This window comes from Schistocerca piceifrons, unplaced genomic scaffold (genome assembly GCF_021461385.2).
Source record: "Schistocerca piceifrons isolate TAMUIC-IGC-003096 unplaced genomic scaffold, iqSchPice1.1 HiC_scaffold_1251, whole genome shotgun sequence".
In the NCBI taxonomy this organism is placed as follows: Eukaryota; Metazoa; Arthropoda; class Insecta; order Orthoptera; family Acrididae; genus Schistocerca; species Schistocerca piceifrons.
In genome coordinates, this window is record NW_025727071.1 from 44056 (window position 1) to 61072 (window position 17017).

The following is a 17017-nucleotide window of genomic DNA, read 5'->3' on the forward strand; positions in this document are numbered from 1 at the left end:
TGAGAGTTATCTGCCCTCTGTAATAAAAGACCGAGTCAACGATGAACTTGAACGGGCGCCATCGGACGTCCGCCCCCAACAAATGCAACGAAAGAAATGAGAAGAAAAAAAAAAAAATTGGTGAATGCTCGCTTAGCATGCGGACGGCCCGGGTTCGATTCCCGGCCGATGCATCGTTCTGCTGTTCTCGCTCTAATGCTGCCGCGCCGATTCCTCGCCTGAGCTGCGTCAGCCTCAGGAATGTATAGCAGGATTCGCTGTGAGAGGAACCATACACGCAGCACGCAATAGACCGTACTTGAACGGTCGTATGCTATTTCTGAACTCTGACGTCGGCCTGTCCCAACAGGCCGCTGTGTTCAGGTGCCGCAAGGGCGATGTACTGTAACCTCGGGCAGTGCTGCGTTCCGTTGAAAAAACTGCGGCAGCAGTTTAATCTAGCAAGTAGGGAAAGCACGTGTAGCAACACAACAGATTCTTGAGAAAGCGCGAACTGTCTATCTCTAATATGAGAGACTTACCAAGTTTCCTGTAACGTTACTTGCAACGTGCCTCGGTAGCGCAGTAGGTAGCGCGTAAGTCTCATAATCTTAAGGTCGTGAGTTCGATCCTCACCCGGGGCATTTAATTTGCTGTACATCATGGCTGAATTAACGGCGTTGCTGTTGCTAGGGAACGAACTTAATTGTCGTTCGTTATCCATAAGGAGTCTACGCCTCAGCGTCAATACGTTTATTTCCAATTATGACAACGTACAACTTTGATCTTTCTCCTCCCTTGTTAGGAGTAAAATAATGAATAGTCAATTTCGGGCTGTGCGCCATGCCAGTCTGTAGGCGCAAATATGCTCGCAAACGGAGAACTGCACTGAGTCCAGATTCAGCACGAAATACGAGAGGAGACGGAGAAAACCTCACGCTTATCGAGCAAATCCGGTGTGGTCTAGTGGCTAGGATACCTGGCTTTCACCCAGGAGGCCCGGGTTCGATTCCCGGTACCGGAACGGAAGTTTTTGCGCACACAACGCTCCATGTTTTGGCCTTCGAACTGTCGTTTGTCGCCCACCTTCCGAAGCTTCGACCGAACGTAATCGGGGAAAACAGGCACATGATGCAATTACTGTCGGCACCGGAATAAAGGGAGAAGAGGCACTGGTCCGTGGTTGGGCTGCTACCAGCGTCAGTGGGAAGTCGGTGAAGTCGCCAGTTGCGCCAGAAGCCAGAAATTACCGTAGTACGCCTACACACGCGTTCCAGTTATTTACATTGCTTGCAGCCGCTCCATCCACAACGAGCGTGAGCCCGGATGGCTCAGTCGGTAGAGCATTAGGCTTTTAACCTAAGGGTCCAGGGTTCAAGTCCCTGTCCGGGCGAAGATTTTAACGTTTCCGTAATGGCTCGTCTCGTAGCGATGGTAGCCCTGCCGTAATCAGTGCACGGAGTTCGTTTCCTGTCAACATTCTGCGCAGACCGGTTGGATTTTTCACGATTCCAGGGAAACTTGGGTTACGAGCAGTCGTGGCCGAGTGGTTAAGGCGTCTGACTAGAAATCAGATTCCCTCTGGGAGCGTAGGTTCGAGTCCTACCGACTGCGTCGGATTTTTCTTTTTTTTGTTTAAGAACAACGAGCAGAAAATTTCGCAGATTGCCTGTCGTTTTGGTACCTCTCCACACCTCGCCTCTCACAGCCGTTTATAGTGCCTGTCCTTTTGATAAGGGCGAATTCCAAGCGTCAGCTTTCGCGTCAGCCGAGCAAAGTCGGGACAAGTCGGGACATACTACAGGATGGTCTGCGTGGAGCTACGACGAAAAAAACCTTCATTTAACAGCACCCGGCTCACATACTCATACGAAAAAAACTAGCGCCATTTGCGGTGGCGGGAATCGAACCCGGATCAACTGCTTGGAAGGCAACTATGCTCACCATTACACCACCACCGCACAGCCGCTGCTCGCAACGCCCCGCTGTGTCGGCTTCCTGCCCGCCAGCAGCGGCCCACGGTGATAGTAGCTGCAGGCGCTTTTCGAGGTAGGAGGGTGCATCCACACGCATTCGGGTAGCGCCTCCACGCACGCTGCGTCTTTGGGCAAGACTAGTCGCCGCGGCCGCAAGGTTACTCACACGATAGAGATGAGCATTCGTTTTAAGGCAGTGTAGTGGAGCACTCCGCGTGTGTAGCACTTTTTTCGGTTGTATCCGACGTCGCTGGGTGGCAATCCCACTTTCCCCTGCAGAAAAGTGCTCGGGAAGCACGGGCAGCTTGACGAGCATCGCTGGTTCAATGGCATGTGCCTCAGTAGTGCAGTAGGCAGCGCGTAAGTCTCATAATCTTAAGGCTTGCCGGCACGATAGCTCAGCGTGTTCGGTCTGAGAGTTATCTGCCCTCTGTAATAAAAGACCGAGTCAACGATGAACTTGAACGGGCGCCATCGGACGTCCGCCCCCAACAAATGCAACGAAAGAAATGAGAAGAAAAAAAAAAAAATTGGTGAATGCTCGCTTAGCATGCGGACGGCCCGGGTTCGATTCCCGGCCGATGCATCGTTCTGCTGTTCTCGCTCTAATGCTGCCGCGCCGATTCCTCGCCTGAGCTGCGTCAGCCTCAGGAATGTATAGCAGGATTCGCTGTGAGAGGAACCATACACGCAGCACGCAATAGACCGTACTTGAACGGTCGTATGCTATTTCTGAACTCTGACGTCGGCCTGTCCCAACAGGCCGCTGTGTTCAGGTGCCGCAAGGGCGATGTACTGTAACCTCGGGCAGTGCTGCGTTCCGTTGAAAAAACTGCGGCAGCAGTTTAATCTAGCAAGTAGGGAAAGCACGTGTAGCAACACAACAGATTCTTGAGAAAGCGCGAACTGTCTATCTCTAATATGAGAGACTTACCAAGTTTCCTGTAACGTTACTTGCAACGTGCCTCGGTAGCGCAGTAGGTAGCGCGTAAGTCTCATAATCTTAAGGTCGTGAGTTCGATCCTCACCCGGGGCATTTAATTTGCTGTACATCATGGCTGAATTAACGGCGTTGCTGTTGCTAGGGAACGAACTTAATTGTCGTTCGTTATCCATAAGGAGTCTACGCCTCAGCGTCAATACGTTTATTTCCAATTATGACAACGTACAACTTTGATCTTTCTCCTCCCTTGTTAGGAGTAAAATAATGAATAGTCAATTTCGGGCTGTGCGCCATGCCAGTCTGTAGGCGCAAATATGCTCGCAAACGGAGAACTGCACTGAGTCCAGATTCAGCACGAAATACGAGAGGAGACGGAGAAAACCTCACGCTTATCGAGCAAATCCGGTGTGGTCTAGTGGCTAGGATACCTGGCTTTCACCCAGGAGGCCCGGGTTCGATTCCCGGTACCGGAACGGAAGTTTTTGCGCACACAACGCTCCATGTTTTGGCCTTCGAACTGTCGTTTGTCGCCCACCTTCCGAAGCTTCGACCGAACGTAATCGGGGAAAACAGGCACATGATGCAATTACTGTCGGCACCGGAATAAAGGGAGAAGAGGCACTGGTCCGTGGTTGGGCTGCTACCAGCGTCAGTGGGAAGTCGGTGAAGTCGCCAGTTGCGCCAGAAGCCAGAAATTACCGTAGTACGCCTACACACGCGTTCCAGTTATTTACATTGCTTGCAGCCGCTCCATCCACAACGAGCGTGAGCCCGGATAGCTCAGTCGGTAGAGCATTAGGCTTTTAACCTAAGGGTCCAGGGTTCAAGTCCCTGTCCGGGCGAAGATTTTAACGTTTCCGTAATGGCTCGTCTCGTAGCGATGGTAGCCCTGCCGTAATCAGTGCACGGAGTTCGTTTCCTGTCAACATTCTGCGCAGACCGGTTGGATTTTTCACGATTCCAGGGAAACTTGGGTTACGAGCAGTCGTGGCCGAGTGGTTAAGGCGTCTGACTAGAAATCAGATTCCCTCTGGGAGCGTAGGTTCGAGTCCTACCGACTGCGTCGGATTTTTCTTTTTTTTGTTTAAGAACAACGAGCAGAAAATTTCGCAGATTGCCTGTCGTTTTGGTACCTCTCCACACCTCGCCTCTCACAGCCGTTTATAGTGCCTGTCCTTTTGATAAGGGCGAATTCCAAGCGTCAGCTTTCGCGTCAGCCGAGCAAAGTCGGGACAAGTCGGGACATACTACAGGATGGTCTGCGTGGAGCTACGACGAAAAAAACCTTCATTTAACAGCACCCGGCTCACATACTCATACGAAAAAAACTAGCGCCATTTGCGGTGGCGGGAATCGAACCCGGATCAACTGCTTGGAAGGCAACTATGCTCACCATTACACCACCACCGCACAGCCGCTGCTCGCAACGCCCCGCTGTGTCGGCTTCCTGCCCGCCAGCAGCGGCCCACGGTGATAGTAGCTGCAGGCGCTTTTCGAGGTAGGAGGGTGCATCCACACGCATTCGGGTAGCGCCTCCACGCACGCTGCGTCTTTGGGCAAGACTAGTCGCCGCGGCCGCAAGGTTACTCACACGATAGAGATGAGCATTCGTTTTAAGGCAGTGTAGTGGAGCACTCCGCGTGTGTAGCACTTTTTTCGGTTGTATCCGACGTCGCTGGGTGGCAATCCCACTTTCCCCTGCAGAAAAGTGCTCGGGAAGCACGGGCAGCTTGACGAGCATCGCTGGTTCAATGGCATGTGCCTCAGTAGTGCAGTAGGCAGCGCGTAAGTCTCATAATCTTAAGGCTTGCCGGCACGATAGCTCAGCGTGTTCGGTCTGAGAGTTATCTGCCCTCTGTAATAAAAGACCGAGTCAACGATGAACTTGAACGGGCGCCATCGGACGTCCGCCCCCAACAAATGCAACGAAAGAAATGAGAAGAAAAAAAAAAAAATTGGTGAATGCTCGCTTAGCATGCGGACGGCCCGGGTTCGATTCCCGGCCGATGCATCGTTCTGCTGTTCTCGCTCTAATGCTGCCGCGCCGATTCCTCGCCTGAGCTGCGTCAGCCTCAGGAATGTATAGCAGGATTCGCTGTGAGAGGAACCATACACGCAGCACGCAATAGACCGTACTTGAACGGTCGTATGCTATTTCTGAACTCTGACGTCGGCCTGTCCCAACAGGCCGCTGTGTTCAGGTGCCGCAAGGGCGATGTACTGTAACCTCGGGCAGTGCTGCGTTCCGTTGAAAAAACTGCGGCAGCAGTTTAATCTAGCAAGTAGGGAAAGCACGTGTAGCAACACAACAGATTCTTGAGAAAGCGCGAACTGTCTATCTCTAATATGAGAGACTTACCAAGTTTCCTGTAACGTTACTTGCAACGTGCCTCGGTAGCGCAGTAGGTAGCGCGTAAGTCTCATAATCTTAAGGTCGTGAGTTCGATCCTCACCCGGGGCATTTAATTTGCTGTACATCATGGCTGAATTAACGGCGTTGCTGTTGCTAGGGAACGAACTTAATTGTCGTTCGTTATCCATAAGGAGTCTACGCCTCAGCGTCAATACGTTTATTTCCAATTATGACAACGTACAACTTTGATCTTTCTCCTCCCTTGTTAGGAGTAAAATAATGAATAGTCAATTTCGGGCTGTGCGCCATGCCAGTCTGTAGGCGCAAATATGCTCGCAAACGGAGAACTGCACTGAGTCCAGATTCAGCACGAAATACGAGAGGAGACGGAGAAAACCTCACGCTTATCGAGCAAATCCGGTGTGGTCTAGTGGCTAGGATACCTGGCTTTCACCCAGGAGGCCCGGGTTCGATTCCCGGTACCGGAACGGAAGTTTTTGCGCACACAACGCTCCATGTTTTGGCCTTCGAACTGTCGTTTGTCGCCCACCTTCCGAAGCTTCGACCGAACGTAATCGGGGAAAACAGGCACATGATGCAATTACTGTCGGCACCGGAATAAAGGGAGAAGAGGCACTGGTCCGTGGTTGGGCTGCTACCAGCGTCAGTGGGAAGTCGGTGAAGTCGCCAGTTGCGCCAGAAGCCAGAAATTACCGTAGTACGCCTACACACGCGTTCCAGTTATTTACATTGCTTGCAGCCGCTCCATCCACAACGAGCGTGAGCCCGGATAGCTCAGTCGGTAGAGCATTAGGCTTTTAACCTAAGGGTCCAGGGTTCAAGTCCCTGTCCGGGCGAAGATTTTAACGTTTCCGTAATGGCTCGTCTCGTAGCGATGGTAGCCCTGCCGTAATCAGTGCACGGAGTTCGTTTCCTGTCAACATTCTGCGCAGACCGGTTGGATTTTTCACGATTCCAGGGAAACTTGGGTTACGAGCAGTCGTGGCCGAGTGGTTAAGGCGTCTGACTAGAAATCAGATTCCCTCTGGGAGCGTAGGTTCGAGTCCTACCGACTGCGTCGGATTTTTCTTTTTTTTGTTTAAGAACAACGAGCAGAAAATTTCGCAGATTGCCTGTCGTTTTGGTACCTCTCCACACCTCGCCTCTCACAGCCGTTTATAGTGCCTGTCCTTTTGATAAGGGCGAATTCCAAGCGTCAGCTTTCGCGTCAGCCGAGCAAAGTCGGGACAAGTCGGGACATACTACAGGATGGTCTGCGTGGAGCTACGACGAAAAAAACCTTCATTTAACAGCACCCGGCTCACATACTCATACGAAAAAAACTAGCGCCATTTGCGGTGGCCGGGAATCGAACCCGGATCAACTGCTTGGAAGGCAACTATGCTCACCATTACACCACCACCGCACAGCCGCTGCTCGCAACGCCCCGCTGTGTCGGCTTCCTGCCCGCCAGCAGCGGCCCACGGTGATAGTAGCTGCAGGCGCTTTTCGAGGTAGGAGGGTGCATCCACACGCATTCGGGTAGCGCCTCCACGCACGCTGCGTCTTTGGGCAAGACTAGTCGCCGCGGCCGCAAGGTTACTCACACGATAGAGATGAGCATTCGTTTTAAGGCAGTGTAGTGGAGCACTCCGCGTGTGTAGCACTTTTTTCGGTTGTATCCGACGTCGCTGGGTGGCAATCCCACTTTCCCCTGCAGAAAAGTGCTCGGGAAGCACGGGCAGCTTGACGAGCATCGCTGGTTCAATGGCATGTGCCTCAGTAGTGCAGTAGGCAGCGCGTAAGTCTCATAATCTTAAGGCTTGCCGGCACGATAGCTCAGCGTGTTCGGTCTGAGAGTTATCTGCCCTCTGTAATAAAAGACCGAGTCAACGATGAACTTGAACGGGCGCCATCGGACGTCCGCCCCCAACAAATGCAACGAAAGAAATGAGAAGAAAAAAAAAAAAATTGGTGAATGCTCGCTTAGCATGCGGACGGCCCGGGTTCGATTCCCGGCCGATGCATCGTTCTGCTGTTCTCGCTCTAATGCTGCCGCGCCGATTCCTCGCCTGAGCTGCGTCAGCCTCAGGAATGTATAGCAGGATTCGCTGTGAGAGGAACCATACACGCAGCACGCAATAGACCGTACTTGAACGGTCGTATGCTATTTCTGAACTCTGACGTCGGCCTGTCCCAACAGGCCGCTGTGTTCAGGTGCCGCAAGGGCGATGTACTGTAACCTCGGGCAGTGCTGCGTTCCGTTGAAAAAACTGCGGCAGCAGTTTAATCTAGCAAGTAGGGAAAGCACGTGTAGCAACACAACAGATTCTTGAGAAAGCGCGAACTGTCTATCTCTAATATGAGAGACTTACCAAGTTTCCTGTAACGTTACTTGCAACGTGCCTCGGTAGCGCAGTAGGTAGCGCGTAAGTCTCATAATCTTAAGGTCGTGAGTTCGATCCTCACCCGGGGCATTTAATTTGCTGTACATCATGGCTGAATTAACGGCGTTGCTGTTGCTAGGGAACGAACTTAATTGTCGTTCGTTATCCATAAGGAGTCTACGCCTCAGCGTCAATACGTTTATTTCCAATTATGACAACGTACAACTTTGATCTTTCTCCTCCCTTGTTAGGAGTAAAATAATGAATAGTCAATTTCGGGCTGTGCGCCATGCCAGTCTGTAGGCGCAAATATGCTCGCAAACGGAGAACTGCACTGAGTCCAGATTCAGCACGAAATACGAGAGGAGACGGAGAAAACCTCACGCTTATCGAGCAAATCCGGTGTGGTCTAGTGGCTAGGATACCTGGCTTTCACCCAGGAGGCCCGGGTTCGATTCCCGGTACCGGAACGGAAGTTTTTGCGCACACAACGCTCCATGTTTTGGCCTTCGAACTGTCGTTTGTCGCCCACCTTCCGAAGCTTCGACCGAACGTAATCGGGGAAAACAGGCACATGATGCAATTACTGTCGGCACCGGAATAAAGGGAGAAGAGGCACTGGTCCGTGGTTGGGCTGCTACCAGCGTCAGTGGGAAGTCGGTGAAGTCGCCAGTTGCGCCAGAAGCCAGAAATTACCGTAGTACGCCTACACACGCGTTCCAGTTATTTACATTGCTTGCAGCCGCTCCATCCACAACGAGCGTGAGCCCGGATAGCTCAGTCGGTAGAGCATTAGGCTTTTAACCTAAGGGTCCAGGGTTCAAGTCCCTGTCCGGGCGAAGATTTTAACGTTTCCGTAATGGCTCGTCTCGTAGCGATGGTAGCCCTGCCGTAATCAGTGCACGGAGTTCGTTTCCTGTCAACATTCTGCGCAGACCGGTTGGATTTTTCACGATTCCAGGGAAACTTGGGTTACGAGCAGTCGTGGCCGAGTGGTTAAGGCGTCTGACTAGAAATCAGATTCCCTCTGGGAGCGTAGGTTCGAGTCCTACCGACTGCGTCGGATTTTTCTTTTTTTTGTTTAAGAACAACGAGCAGAAAATTTCGCAGATTGCCTGTCGTTTTGGTACCTCTCCACACCTCGCCTCTCACAGCCGTTTATAGTGCCTGTCCTTTTGATAAGGGCGAATTCCAAGCGTCAGCTTTCGCGTCAGCCGAGCAAAGTCGGGACAAGTCGGGACATACTACAGGATGGTCTGCGTGGAGCTACGACGAAAAAAACCTTCATTTAACAGCACCCGGCTCACATACTCATACGAAAAAAACTAGCGCCATTTGCGGTGGCCGGGAATCGAACCCGGATCAACTGCTTGGAAGGCAACTATGCTCACCATTACACCACCACCGCACAGCCGCTGCTCGCAACGCCCCGCTGTGTCGGCTTCCTGCCCGCCAGCAGCGGCCCACGGTGATAGTAGCTGCAGGCGCTTTTCGAGGTAGGAGGGTGCATCCACACGCATTCGGGTAGCGCCTCCACGCACGCTGCGTCTTTGGGCAAGACTAGTCGCCGCGGCCGCAAGGTTACTCACACGATAGAGATGAGCATTCGTTTTAAGGCAGTGTAGTGGAGCACTCCGCGTGTGTAGCACTTTTTTCGGTTGTATCCGACGTCGCTGGGTGGCAATCCCACTTTCCCCTGCAGAAAAGTGCTCGGGAAGCACGGGCAGCTTGACGAGCATCGCTGGTTCAATGGCATGTGCCTCAGTAGTGCAGTAGGCAGCGCGTAAGTCTCATAATCTTAAGGCTTGCCGGCACGATAGCTCAGCGTGTTCGGTCTGAGAGTTATCTGCCCTCTGTAATAAAAGACCGAGTCAACGATGAACTTGAACGGGCGCCATCGGACGTCCGCCCCCAACAAATGCAACGAAAGAAATGAGAAGAAAAAAAAAAAAAATTGGTGAATGCTCGCTTAGCATGCGGACGGCCCGGGTTCGATTCCCGGCCGATGCATCGTTCTGCTGTTCTCGCTCTAATGCTGCCGCGCCGATTCCTCGCCTGAGCTGCGTCAGCCTCAGGAATGTATAGCAGGATTCGCTGTGAGAGGAACCATACACGCAGCACGCAATAGACCGTACTTGAACGGTCGTATGCTATTTCTGAACTCTGACGTCGGCCTGTCCCAACAGGCCGCTGTGTTCAGGTGCCGCAAGGGCGATGTACTGTAACCTCGGGCAGTGCTGCGTTCCGTTGAAAAAACTGCGGCAGCAGTTTAATCTAGCAAGTAGGGAAAGCACGTGTAGCAACACAACAGATTCTTGAGAAAGCGCGAACTGTCTATCTCTAATATGAGAGACTTACCAAGTTTCCTGTAACGTTACTTGCAACGTGCCTCGGTAGCGCAGTAGGTAGCGCGTAAGTCTCATAATCTTAAGGTCGTGAGTTCGATCCTCACCCGGGGCATTTAATTTGCTGTACATCATGGCTGAATTAACGGCGTTGCTGTTGCTAGGGAACGAACTTAATTGTCGTTCGTTATCCATAAGGAGTCTACGCCTCAGCGTCAATACGTTTATTTCCAATTATGACAACGTACAACTTTGATCTTTCTCCTCCCTTGTTAGGAGTAAAATAATGAATAGTCAATTTCGGGCTGTGCGCCATGCCAGTCTGTAGGCGCAAATATGCTCGCAAACGGAGAACTGCACTGAGTCCAGATTCAGCACGAAATACGAGAGGAGACGGAGAAAACCTCACGCTTATCGAGCAAATCCGGTGTGGTCTAGTGGCTAGGATACCTGGCTTTCACCCAGGAGGCCCGGGTTCGATTCCCGGTACCGGAACGGAAGTTTTTGCGCACACAACGCTCCATGTTTTGGCCTTCGAACTGTCGTTTGTCGCCCACCTTCCGAAGCTTCGACCGAACGTAATCGGGGAAAACAGGCACATGATGCAATTACTGTCGGCACCGGAATAAAGGGAGAAGAGGCACTGGTCCGTGGTTGGGCTGCTACCAGCGTCAGTGGGAAGTCGGTGAAGTCGCCAGTTGCGCCAGAAGCCAGAAATTACCGTAGTACGCCTACACACGCGTTCCAGTTATTTACATTGCTTGCAGCCGCTCCATCCACAACGAGCGTGAGCCCGGATGGCTCAGTCGGTAGAGCATTAGGCTTTTAACCTAAGGGTCCAGGGTTCAAGTCCCTGTCCGGGCGAAGATTTTAACGTTTCCGTAATGGCTCGTCTCGTAGCGATGGTAGCCCTGCCGTAATCAGTGCACGGAGTTCGTTTCCTGTCAACATTCTGCGCAGACCGGTTGGATTTTTCACGATTCCAGGGAAACTTGGGTTACGAGCAGTCGTGGCCGAGTGGTTAAGGCGTCTGACTAGAAATCAGATTCCCTCTGGGAGCGTAGGTTCGAGTCCTACCGACTGCGTCGGATTTTTCTTTTTTTTGTTTAAGAACAACGAGCAGAAAATTTCGCAGATTGCCTGTCGTTTTGGTACCTCTCCACACCTCGCCTCTCACAGCCGTTTATAGTGCCTGTCCTTTTGATAAGGGCGAATTCCAAGCGTCAGCTTTCGCGTCAGCCGAGCAAAGTCGGGACAAGTCGGGACATACTACAGGATGGTCTGCGTGGAGCTACGACGAAAAAAACCTTCATTTAACAGCACCCGGCTCACATACTCATACGAAAAAAACTAGCGCCATTTGCGGTGGCCGGGAATCGAACCCGGATCAACTGCTTGGAAGGCAACTATGCTCACCATTACACCACCACCGCACAGCCGCTGCTCGCAACGCCCCGCTGTGTCGGCTTCCTGCCCGCCAGCAGCGGCCCACGGTGATAGTAGCTGCAGGCGCTTTTCGAGGTAGGAGGGTGCATCCACACGCATTCGGGTAGCGCCTCCACGCACGCTGCGTCTTTGGGCAAGACTAGTCGCCGCGGCCGCAAGGTTACTCACACGATAGAGATGAGCATTCGTTTTAAGGCAGTGTAGTGGAGCACTCCGCGTGTGTAGCACTTTTTTCGGTTGTATCCGACGTCGCTGGGTGGCAATCCCACTTTCCCCTGCAGAAAAGTGCTCGGGAAGCACGGGCAGCTTGACGAGCATCGCTGGTTCAATGGCATGTGCCTCAGTAGTGCAGTAGGCAGCGCGTAAGTCTCATAATCTTAAGGCTTGCCGGCACGATAGCTCAGCGTGTTCGGTCTGAGAGTTATCTGCCCTCTGTAATAAAAGACCGAGTCAACGATGAACTTGAACGGGCGCCATCGGACGTCCGCCCCCAACAAATGCAACGAAAGAAATGAGAAGAAAAAAAAAAAATTGGTGAATGCTCGCTTAGCATGCGGACGGCCCGGGTTCGATTCCCGGCCGATGCATCGTTCTGCTGTTCTCGCTCTAATGCTGCCGCGCCGATTCCTCGCCTGAGCTGCGTCAGCCTCAGGAATGTATAGCAGGATTCGCTGTGAGAGGAACCATACACGCAGCACGCAATAGACCGTACTTGAACGGTCGTATGCTATTTCTGAACTCTGACGTCGGCCTGTCCCAACAGGCCGCTGTGTTCAGGTGCCGCAAGGGCGATGTACTGTAACCTCGGGCAGTGCTGCGTTCCGTTGAAAAAACTGCGGCAGCAGTTTAATCTAGCAAGTAGGGAAAGCACGTGTAGCAACACAACAGATTCTTGAGAAAGCGCGAACTGTCTATCTCTAATATGAGAGACTTACCAAGTTTCCTGTAACGTTACTTGCAACGTGCCTCGGTAGCGCAGTAGGTAGCGCGTAAGTCTCATAATCTTAAGGTCGTGAGTTCGATCCTCACCCGGGGCATTTAATTTGCTGTACATCATGGCTGAATTAACGGCGTTGCTGTTGCTAGGGAACGAACTTAATTGTCGTTCGTTATCCATAAGGAGTCTACGCCTCAGCGTCAATACGTTTATTTCCAATTATGACAACGTACAACTTTGATCTTTCTCCTCCCTTGTTAGGAGTAAAATAATGAATAGTCAATTTCGGGCTGTGCGCCATGCCAGTCTGTAGGCGCAAATATGCTCGCAAACGGAGAACTGCACTGAGTCCAGATTCAGCACGAAATACGAGAGGAGACGGAGAAAACCTCACGCTTATCGAGCAAATCCGGTGTGGTCTAGTGGCTAGGATACCTGGCTTTCACCCAGGAGGCCCGGGTTCGATTCCCGGTACCGGAACGGAAGTTTTTGCGCACACAACGCTCCATGTTTTGGCCTTCGAACTGTCGTTTGTCGCCCACCTTCCGAAGCTTCGACCGAACGTAATCGGGGAAAACAGGCACATGATGCAATTACTGTCGGCACCGGAATAAAGGGAGAAGAGGCACTGGTCCGTGGTTGGGCTGCTACCAGCGTCAGTGGGAAGTCGGTGAAGTCGCCAGTTGCGCCAGAAGCCAGAAATTACCGTAGTACGCCTACACACGCGTTCCAGTTATTTACATTGCTTGCAGCCGCTCCATCCACAACGAGCGTGAGCCCGGATGGCTCAGTCGGTAGAGCATTAGGCTTTTAACCTAAGGGTCCAGGGTTCAAGTCCCTGTCCGGGCGAAGATTTTAACGTTTCCGTAATGGCTCGTCTCGTAGCGATGGTAGCCCTGCCGTAATCAGTGCACGGAGTTCGTTTCCTGTCAACATTCTGCGCAGACCGGTTGGATTTTTCACGATTCCAGGGAAACTTGGGTTACGAGCAGTCGTGGCCGAGTGGTTAAGGCGTCTGACTAGAAATCAGATTCCCTCTGGGAGCGTAGGTTCGAGTCCTACCGACTGCGTCGGATTTTTCTTTTTTTTGTTTAAGAACAACGAGCAGAAAATTTCGCAGATTGCCTGTCGTTTTGGTACCTCTCCACACCTCGCCTCTCACAGCCGTTTATAGTGCCTGTCCTTTTGATAAGGGCGAATTCCAAGCGTCAGCTTTCGCGTCAGCCGAGCAAAGTCGGGACAAGTCGGGACATACTACAGGATGGTCTGCGTGGAGCTACGACGAAAAAAACCTTCATTTAACAGCACCCGGCTCACATACTCATACGAAAAAAACTAGCGCCATTTGCGGTGGCCGGGAATCGAACCCGGATCAACTGCTTGGAAGGCAACTATGCTCACCATTACACCACCACCGCACAGCCGCTGCTCGCAACGCCCCGCTGTGTCGGCTTCCTGCCCGCCAGCAGCGGCCCACGGTGATAGTAGCTGCAGGCGCTTTTCGAGGTAGGAGGGTGCATCCACACGCATTCGGGTAGCGCCTCCACGCACGCTGCGTCTTTGGGCAAGACTAGTCGCCGCGGCCGCAAGGTTACTCACACGATAGAGATGAGCATTCGTTTTAAGGCAGTGTAGTGGAGCACTCCGCGTGTGTAGCACTTTTTTCGGTTGTATCCGACGTCGCTGGGTGGCAATCCCACTTTCCCCTGCAGAAAAGTGCTCGGGAAGCACGGGCAGCTTGACGAGCATCGCTGGTTCAATGGCATGTGCCTCAGTAGTGCAGTAGGCAGCGCGTAAGTCTCATAATCTTAAGGCTTGCCGGCACGATAGCTCAGCGTGTTCGGTCTGAGAGTTATCTGCCCTCTGTAATAAAAGACCGAGTCAACGATGAACTTGAACGGGCGCCATCGGACGTCCGCCCCCAACAAATGCAACGAAAGAAATGAGAAGAAAAAAAAAAAAATTGGTGAATGCTCGCTTAGCATGCGGACGGCCCGGGTTCGATTCCCGGCCGATGCATCGTTCTGCTGTTCTCGCTCTAATGCTGCCGCGCCGATTCCTCGCCTGAGCTGCGTCAGCCTCAGGAATGTATAGCAGGATTCGCTGTGAGAGGAACCATACACGCAGCACGCAATAGACCGTACTTGAACGGTCGTATGCTATTTCTGAACTCTGACGTCGGCCTGTCCCAACAGGCCGCTGTGTTCAGGTGCCGCAAGGGCGATGTACTGTAACCTCGGGCAGTGCTGCGTTCCGTTGAAAAAACTGCGGCAGCAGTTTAATCTAGCAAGTAGGGAAAGCACGTGTAGCAACACAACAGATTCTTGAGAAAGCGCGAACTGTCTATCTCTAATATGAGAGACTTACCAAGTTTCCTGTAACGTTACTTGCAACGTGCCTCGGTAGCGCAGTAGGTAGCGCGTAAGTCTCATAATCTTAAGGTCGTGAGTTCGATCCTCACCCGGGGCATTTAATTTGCTGTACATCATGGCTGAATTAACGGCGTTGCTGTTGCTAGGGAACGAACTTAATTGTCGTTCGTTATCCATAAGGAGTCTACGCCTCAGCGTCAATACGTTTATTTCCAATTATGACAACGTACAACTTTGATCTTTCTCCTCCCTTGTTAGGAGTAAAATAATGAATAGTCAATTTCGGGCTGTGCGCCATGCCAGTCTGTAGGCGCAAATATGCTCGCAAACGGAGAACTGCACTGAGTCCAGATTCAGCACGAAATACGAGAGGAGACGGAGAAAACCTCACGCTTATCGAGCAAATCCGGTGTGGTCTAGTGGCTAGGATACCTGGCTTTCACCCAGGAGGCCCGGGTTCGATTCCCGGTACCGGAACGGAAGTTTTTTGCGCACACAACGCTCCATGTTTTGGCCTTCGAACTGTCGTTTGTCGCCCACCTTCCGAAGCTTCGACCGAACGTAATCGGGGAAAACAGGCACATGATGCAATTACTGTCGGCACCGGAATAAAGGGAGAAGAGGCACTGGTCCGTGGTTGGGCTGCTACCAGCGTCAGTGGGAAGTCGGTGAAGTCGCCAGTTGCGCCAGAAGCCAGAAATTACCGTAGTACGCCTACACACGCGTTCCAGTTATTTACATTGCTTGCAGCCGCTCCATCCACAACGAGCGTGAGCCCGGATGGCTCAGTCGGTAGAGCATTAGGCTTTTAACCTAAGGGTCCAGGGTTCAAGTCCCTGTCCGGGCGAAGATTTTAACGTTTCCGTAATGGCTCGTCTCGTAGCGATGGTAGCCCTGCCGTAATCAGTGCACGGAGTTCGTTTCCTGTCAACATTCTGCGCAGACCGGTTGGATTTTTCACGATTCCAGGGAAACTTGGGTTACGAGCAGTCGTGGCCGAGTGGTTAAGGCGTCTGACTAGAAATCAGATTCCCTCTGGGAGCGTAGGTTCGAGTCCTACCGACTGCGTCGGATTTTTCTTTTTTTTGTTTAAGAACAACGAGCAGAAAATTTCGCAGATTGCCTGTCGTTTTGGTACCTCTCCACACCTCGCCTCTCACAGCCGTTTATAGTGCCTGTCCTTTTGATAAGGGCGAATTCCAAGCGTCAGCTTTCGCGTCAGCCGAGCAAAGTCGGGACAAGTCGGGACATACTACAGGATGGTCTGCGTGGAGCTACGACGAAAAAAACCTTCATTTAACAGCACCCGGCTCACATACTCATACGAAAAAAACTAGCGCCATTTGCGGTGGCCGGGAATCGAACCCGGATCAACTGCTTGGAAGGCAACTATGCTCACCATTACACCACCACCGCACAGCCGCTGCTCGCAACGCCCCGCTGTGTCGGCTTCCTGCCCGCCAGCAGCGGCCCACGGTGATAGTAGCTGCAGGCGCTTTTCGAGGTAGGAGGGTGCATCCACACGCATTCGGGTAGCGCCTCCACGCACGCTGCGTCTTTGGGCAAGACTAGTCGCCGCGGCCGCAAGGTTACTCACACGATAGAGATGAGCATTCGTTTTAAGGCAGTGTAGTGGAGCACTCCGCGTGTGTAGCACTTTTTTCGGTTGTATCCGACGTCGCTGGGTGGCAATCCCACTTTCCCCTGCAGAAAAGTGCTCGGGAAGCACGGGCAGCTTGACGAGCATCGCTGGTTCAATGGCATGTGCCTCAGTAGTGCAGTAGGCAGCGCGTAAGTCTCATAATCTTAAGGCTTGCCGGCACGATAGCTCAGCGTGTTCGGTCTGAGAGTTATCTGCCCTCTGTAATAAAAGACCGAGTCAACGATGAACTTGAACGGGCGCCATCGGACGTCCGCCCCCAACAAATGCAACGAAAGAAATGAGAAGAAAAAAAAAAAAATTGGTGAATGCTCGCTTAGCATGCGGACGGCCCGGGTTCGATTCCCGGCCGATGCATCGTTCTGCTGTTCTCGCTCTAATGCTGCCGCGCCGATTCCTCGCCTGAGCTGCGTCAGCCTCAGGAATGTATAGCAGGATTCGCTGTGAGAGGAACCATACACGCAGCACGCAATAGACCGTACTTGAACGGTCGTATGCTATTTCTGAACTCTGACGTCGGCCTGTCCCAACAGGCCGCTGTGTTCAGGTGCCGCAAGGGCGATGTACTGTAACCTCGGGCAGTGCTGCGTTCCGTTGAAAAAACTGCGGCAGCAGTTTA

The 17017-nt window shown here is 52.3% G+C and overlaps 35 non-coding genes across 35 annotated transcripts; 28 read left to right on the forward strand and 7 right to left on the reverse strand.

Moving 5' to 3' along the window:
- Positions 1-550: 550 nt before the first annotated feature.
- On the forward strand, positions 551-623 carry Trnam-cau. The gene has a single exon. It is a non-coding gene; the product is annotated as a tRNA-Met (tRNA).
- A 308-nt stretch (positions 624-931) lies between these two features.
- On the forward strand, positions 932-1003 carry Trnae-uuc. The gene has a single exon. It is a non-coding gene; the product is annotated as a tRNA-Glu (tRNA).
- Positions 1004-1299: 296 nt separating this feature from the next.
- Trnak-uuu lies at positions 1300-1372 on the forward strand. The gene has a single exon. It is a non-coding gene; the product is annotated as a tRNA-Lys (tRNA).
- Positions 1373-1511: 139 nt separating this feature from the next.
- On the forward strand, positions 1512-1593 carry Trnas-aga. The gene has a single exon. It is a non-coding gene; the product is annotated as a tRNA-Ser (tRNA).
- A 275-nt stretch (positions 1594-1868) lies between these two features.
- On the reverse strand, positions 1869-1941 carry Trnag-ucc. Its single transcript has one exon. It is a non-coding gene; the product is annotated as a tRNA-Gly (tRNA).
- A 977-nt stretch (positions 1942-2918) lies between these two features.
- Positions 2919-2991, forward strand: Trnam-cau. The gene has a single exon. It is a non-coding gene; the product is annotated as a tRNA-Met (tRNA).
- A 308-nt stretch (positions 2992-3299) lies between these two features.
- Positions 3300-3371, forward strand: Trnae-uuc. The gene has a single exon. It is a non-coding gene; the product is annotated as a tRNA-Glu (tRNA).
- Positions 3372-3667: 296 nt separating this feature from the next.
- Trnak-uuu lies at positions 3668-3740 on the forward strand. The gene has a single exon. It is a non-coding gene; the product is annotated as a tRNA-Lys (tRNA).
- A 139-nt stretch (positions 3741-3879) lies between these two features.
- On the forward strand, positions 3880-3961 carry Trnas-aga. Its single transcript has one exon. It is a non-coding gene; the product is annotated as a tRNA-Ser (tRNA).
- A 275-nt stretch (positions 3962-4236) lies between these two features.
- On the reverse strand, positions 4237-4309 carry Trnag-ucc. The gene has a single exon. It is a non-coding gene; the product is annotated as a tRNA-Gly (tRNA).
- A 977-nt stretch (positions 4310-5286) lies between these two features.
- Positions 5287-5359, forward strand: Trnam-cau. Its single transcript has one exon. It is a non-coding gene; the product is annotated as a tRNA-Met (tRNA).
- A 308-nt stretch (positions 5360-5667) lies between these two features.
- Positions 5668-5739, forward strand: Trnae-uuc. Its single transcript has one exon. It is a non-coding gene; the product is annotated as a tRNA-Glu (tRNA).
- A 296-nt stretch (positions 5740-6035) lies between these two features.
- Trnak-uuu lies at positions 6036-6108 on the forward strand. The gene has a single exon. It is a non-coding gene; the product is annotated as a tRNA-Lys (tRNA).
- A 139-nt stretch (positions 6109-6247) lies between these two features.
- Trnas-aga lies at positions 6248-6329 on the forward strand. Its single transcript has one exon. It is a non-coding gene; the product is annotated as a tRNA-Ser (tRNA).
- Positions 6330-6605: 276 nt separating this feature from the next.
- Trnag-ucc lies at positions 6606-6677 on the reverse strand. Its single transcript has one exon. It is a non-coding gene; the product is annotated as a tRNA-Gly (tRNA).
- Positions 6678-7655: 978 nt separating this feature from the next.
- On the forward strand, positions 7656-7728 carry Trnam-cau. The gene has a single exon. It is a non-coding gene; the product is annotated as a tRNA-Met (tRNA).
- Positions 7729-8036: 308 nt separating this feature from the next.
- Trnae-uuc lies at positions 8037-8108 on the forward strand. Its single transcript has one exon. It is a non-coding gene; the product is annotated as a tRNA-Glu (tRNA).
- A 296-nt stretch (positions 8109-8404) lies between these two features.
- Trnak-uuu lies at positions 8405-8477 on the forward strand. The gene has a single exon. It is a non-coding gene; the product is annotated as a tRNA-Lys (tRNA).
- A 139-nt stretch (positions 8478-8616) lies between these two features.
- Trnas-aga lies at positions 8617-8698 on the forward strand. The gene has a single exon. It is a non-coding gene; the product is annotated as a tRNA-Ser (tRNA).
- A 276-nt stretch (positions 8699-8974) lies between these two features.
- Positions 8975-9046, reverse strand: Trnag-ucc. The gene has a single exon. It is a non-coding gene; the product is annotated as a tRNA-Gly (tRNA).
- A 979-nt stretch (positions 9047-10025) lies between these two features.
- On the forward strand, positions 10026-10098 carry Trnam-cau. The gene has a single exon. It is a non-coding gene; the product is annotated as a tRNA-Met (tRNA).
- A 308-nt stretch (positions 10099-10406) lies between these two features.
- Trnae-uuc lies at positions 10407-10478 on the forward strand. Its single transcript has one exon. It is a non-coding gene; the product is annotated as a tRNA-Glu (tRNA).
- Positions 10479-10774: 296 nt separating this feature from the next.
- Positions 10775-10847, forward strand: Trnak-uuu. Its single transcript has one exon. It is a non-coding gene; the product is annotated as a tRNA-Lys (tRNA).
- Positions 10848-10986: 139 nt separating this feature from the next.
- Positions 10987-11068, forward strand: Trnas-aga. The gene has a single exon. It is a non-coding gene; the product is annotated as a tRNA-Ser (tRNA).
- A 276-nt stretch (positions 11069-11344) lies between these two features.
- Positions 11345-11416, reverse strand: Trnag-ucc. Its single transcript has one exon. It is a non-coding gene; the product is annotated as a tRNA-Gly (tRNA).
- Positions 11417-12393: 977 nt separating this feature from the next.
- On the forward strand, positions 12394-12466 carry Trnam-cau. Its single transcript has one exon. It is a non-coding gene; the product is annotated as a tRNA-Met (tRNA).
- A 308-nt stretch (positions 12467-12774) lies between these two features.
- Trnae-uuc lies at positions 12775-12846 on the forward strand. Its single transcript has one exon. It is a non-coding gene; the product is annotated as a tRNA-Glu (tRNA).
- A 296-nt stretch (positions 12847-13142) lies between these two features.
- Trnak-uuu lies at positions 13143-13215 on the forward strand. Its single transcript has one exon. It is a non-coding gene; the product is annotated as a tRNA-Lys (tRNA).
- Positions 13216-13354: 139 nt separating this feature from the next.
- On the forward strand, positions 13355-13436 carry Trnas-aga. The gene has a single exon. It is a non-coding gene; the product is annotated as a tRNA-Ser (tRNA).
- A 276-nt stretch (positions 13437-13712) lies between these two features.
- Positions 13713-13784, reverse strand: Trnag-ucc. The gene has a single exon. It is a non-coding gene; the product is annotated as a tRNA-Gly (tRNA).
- Positions 13785-14762: 978 nt separating this feature from the next.
- On the forward strand, positions 14763-14835 carry Trnam-cau. The gene has a single exon. It is a non-coding gene; the product is annotated as a tRNA-Met (tRNA).
- Positions 14836-15143: 308 nt separating this feature from the next.
- Positions 15144-15215, forward strand: Trnae-uuc. The gene has a single exon. It is a non-coding gene; the product is annotated as a tRNA-Glu (tRNA).
- Positions 15216-15512: 297 nt separating this feature from the next.
- Trnak-uuu lies at positions 15513-15585 on the forward strand. The gene has a single exon. It is a non-coding gene; the product is annotated as a tRNA-Lys (tRNA).
- A 139-nt stretch (positions 15586-15724) lies between these two features.
- On the forward strand, positions 15725-15806 carry Trnas-aga. The gene has a single exon. It is a non-coding gene; the product is annotated as a tRNA-Ser (tRNA).
- Positions 15807-16082: 276 nt separating this feature from the next.
- Positions 16083-16154, reverse strand: Trnag-ucc. The gene has a single exon. It is a non-coding gene; the product is annotated as a tRNA-Gly (tRNA).
- Positions 16155-17017: the final 863 nt, after the last annotated feature.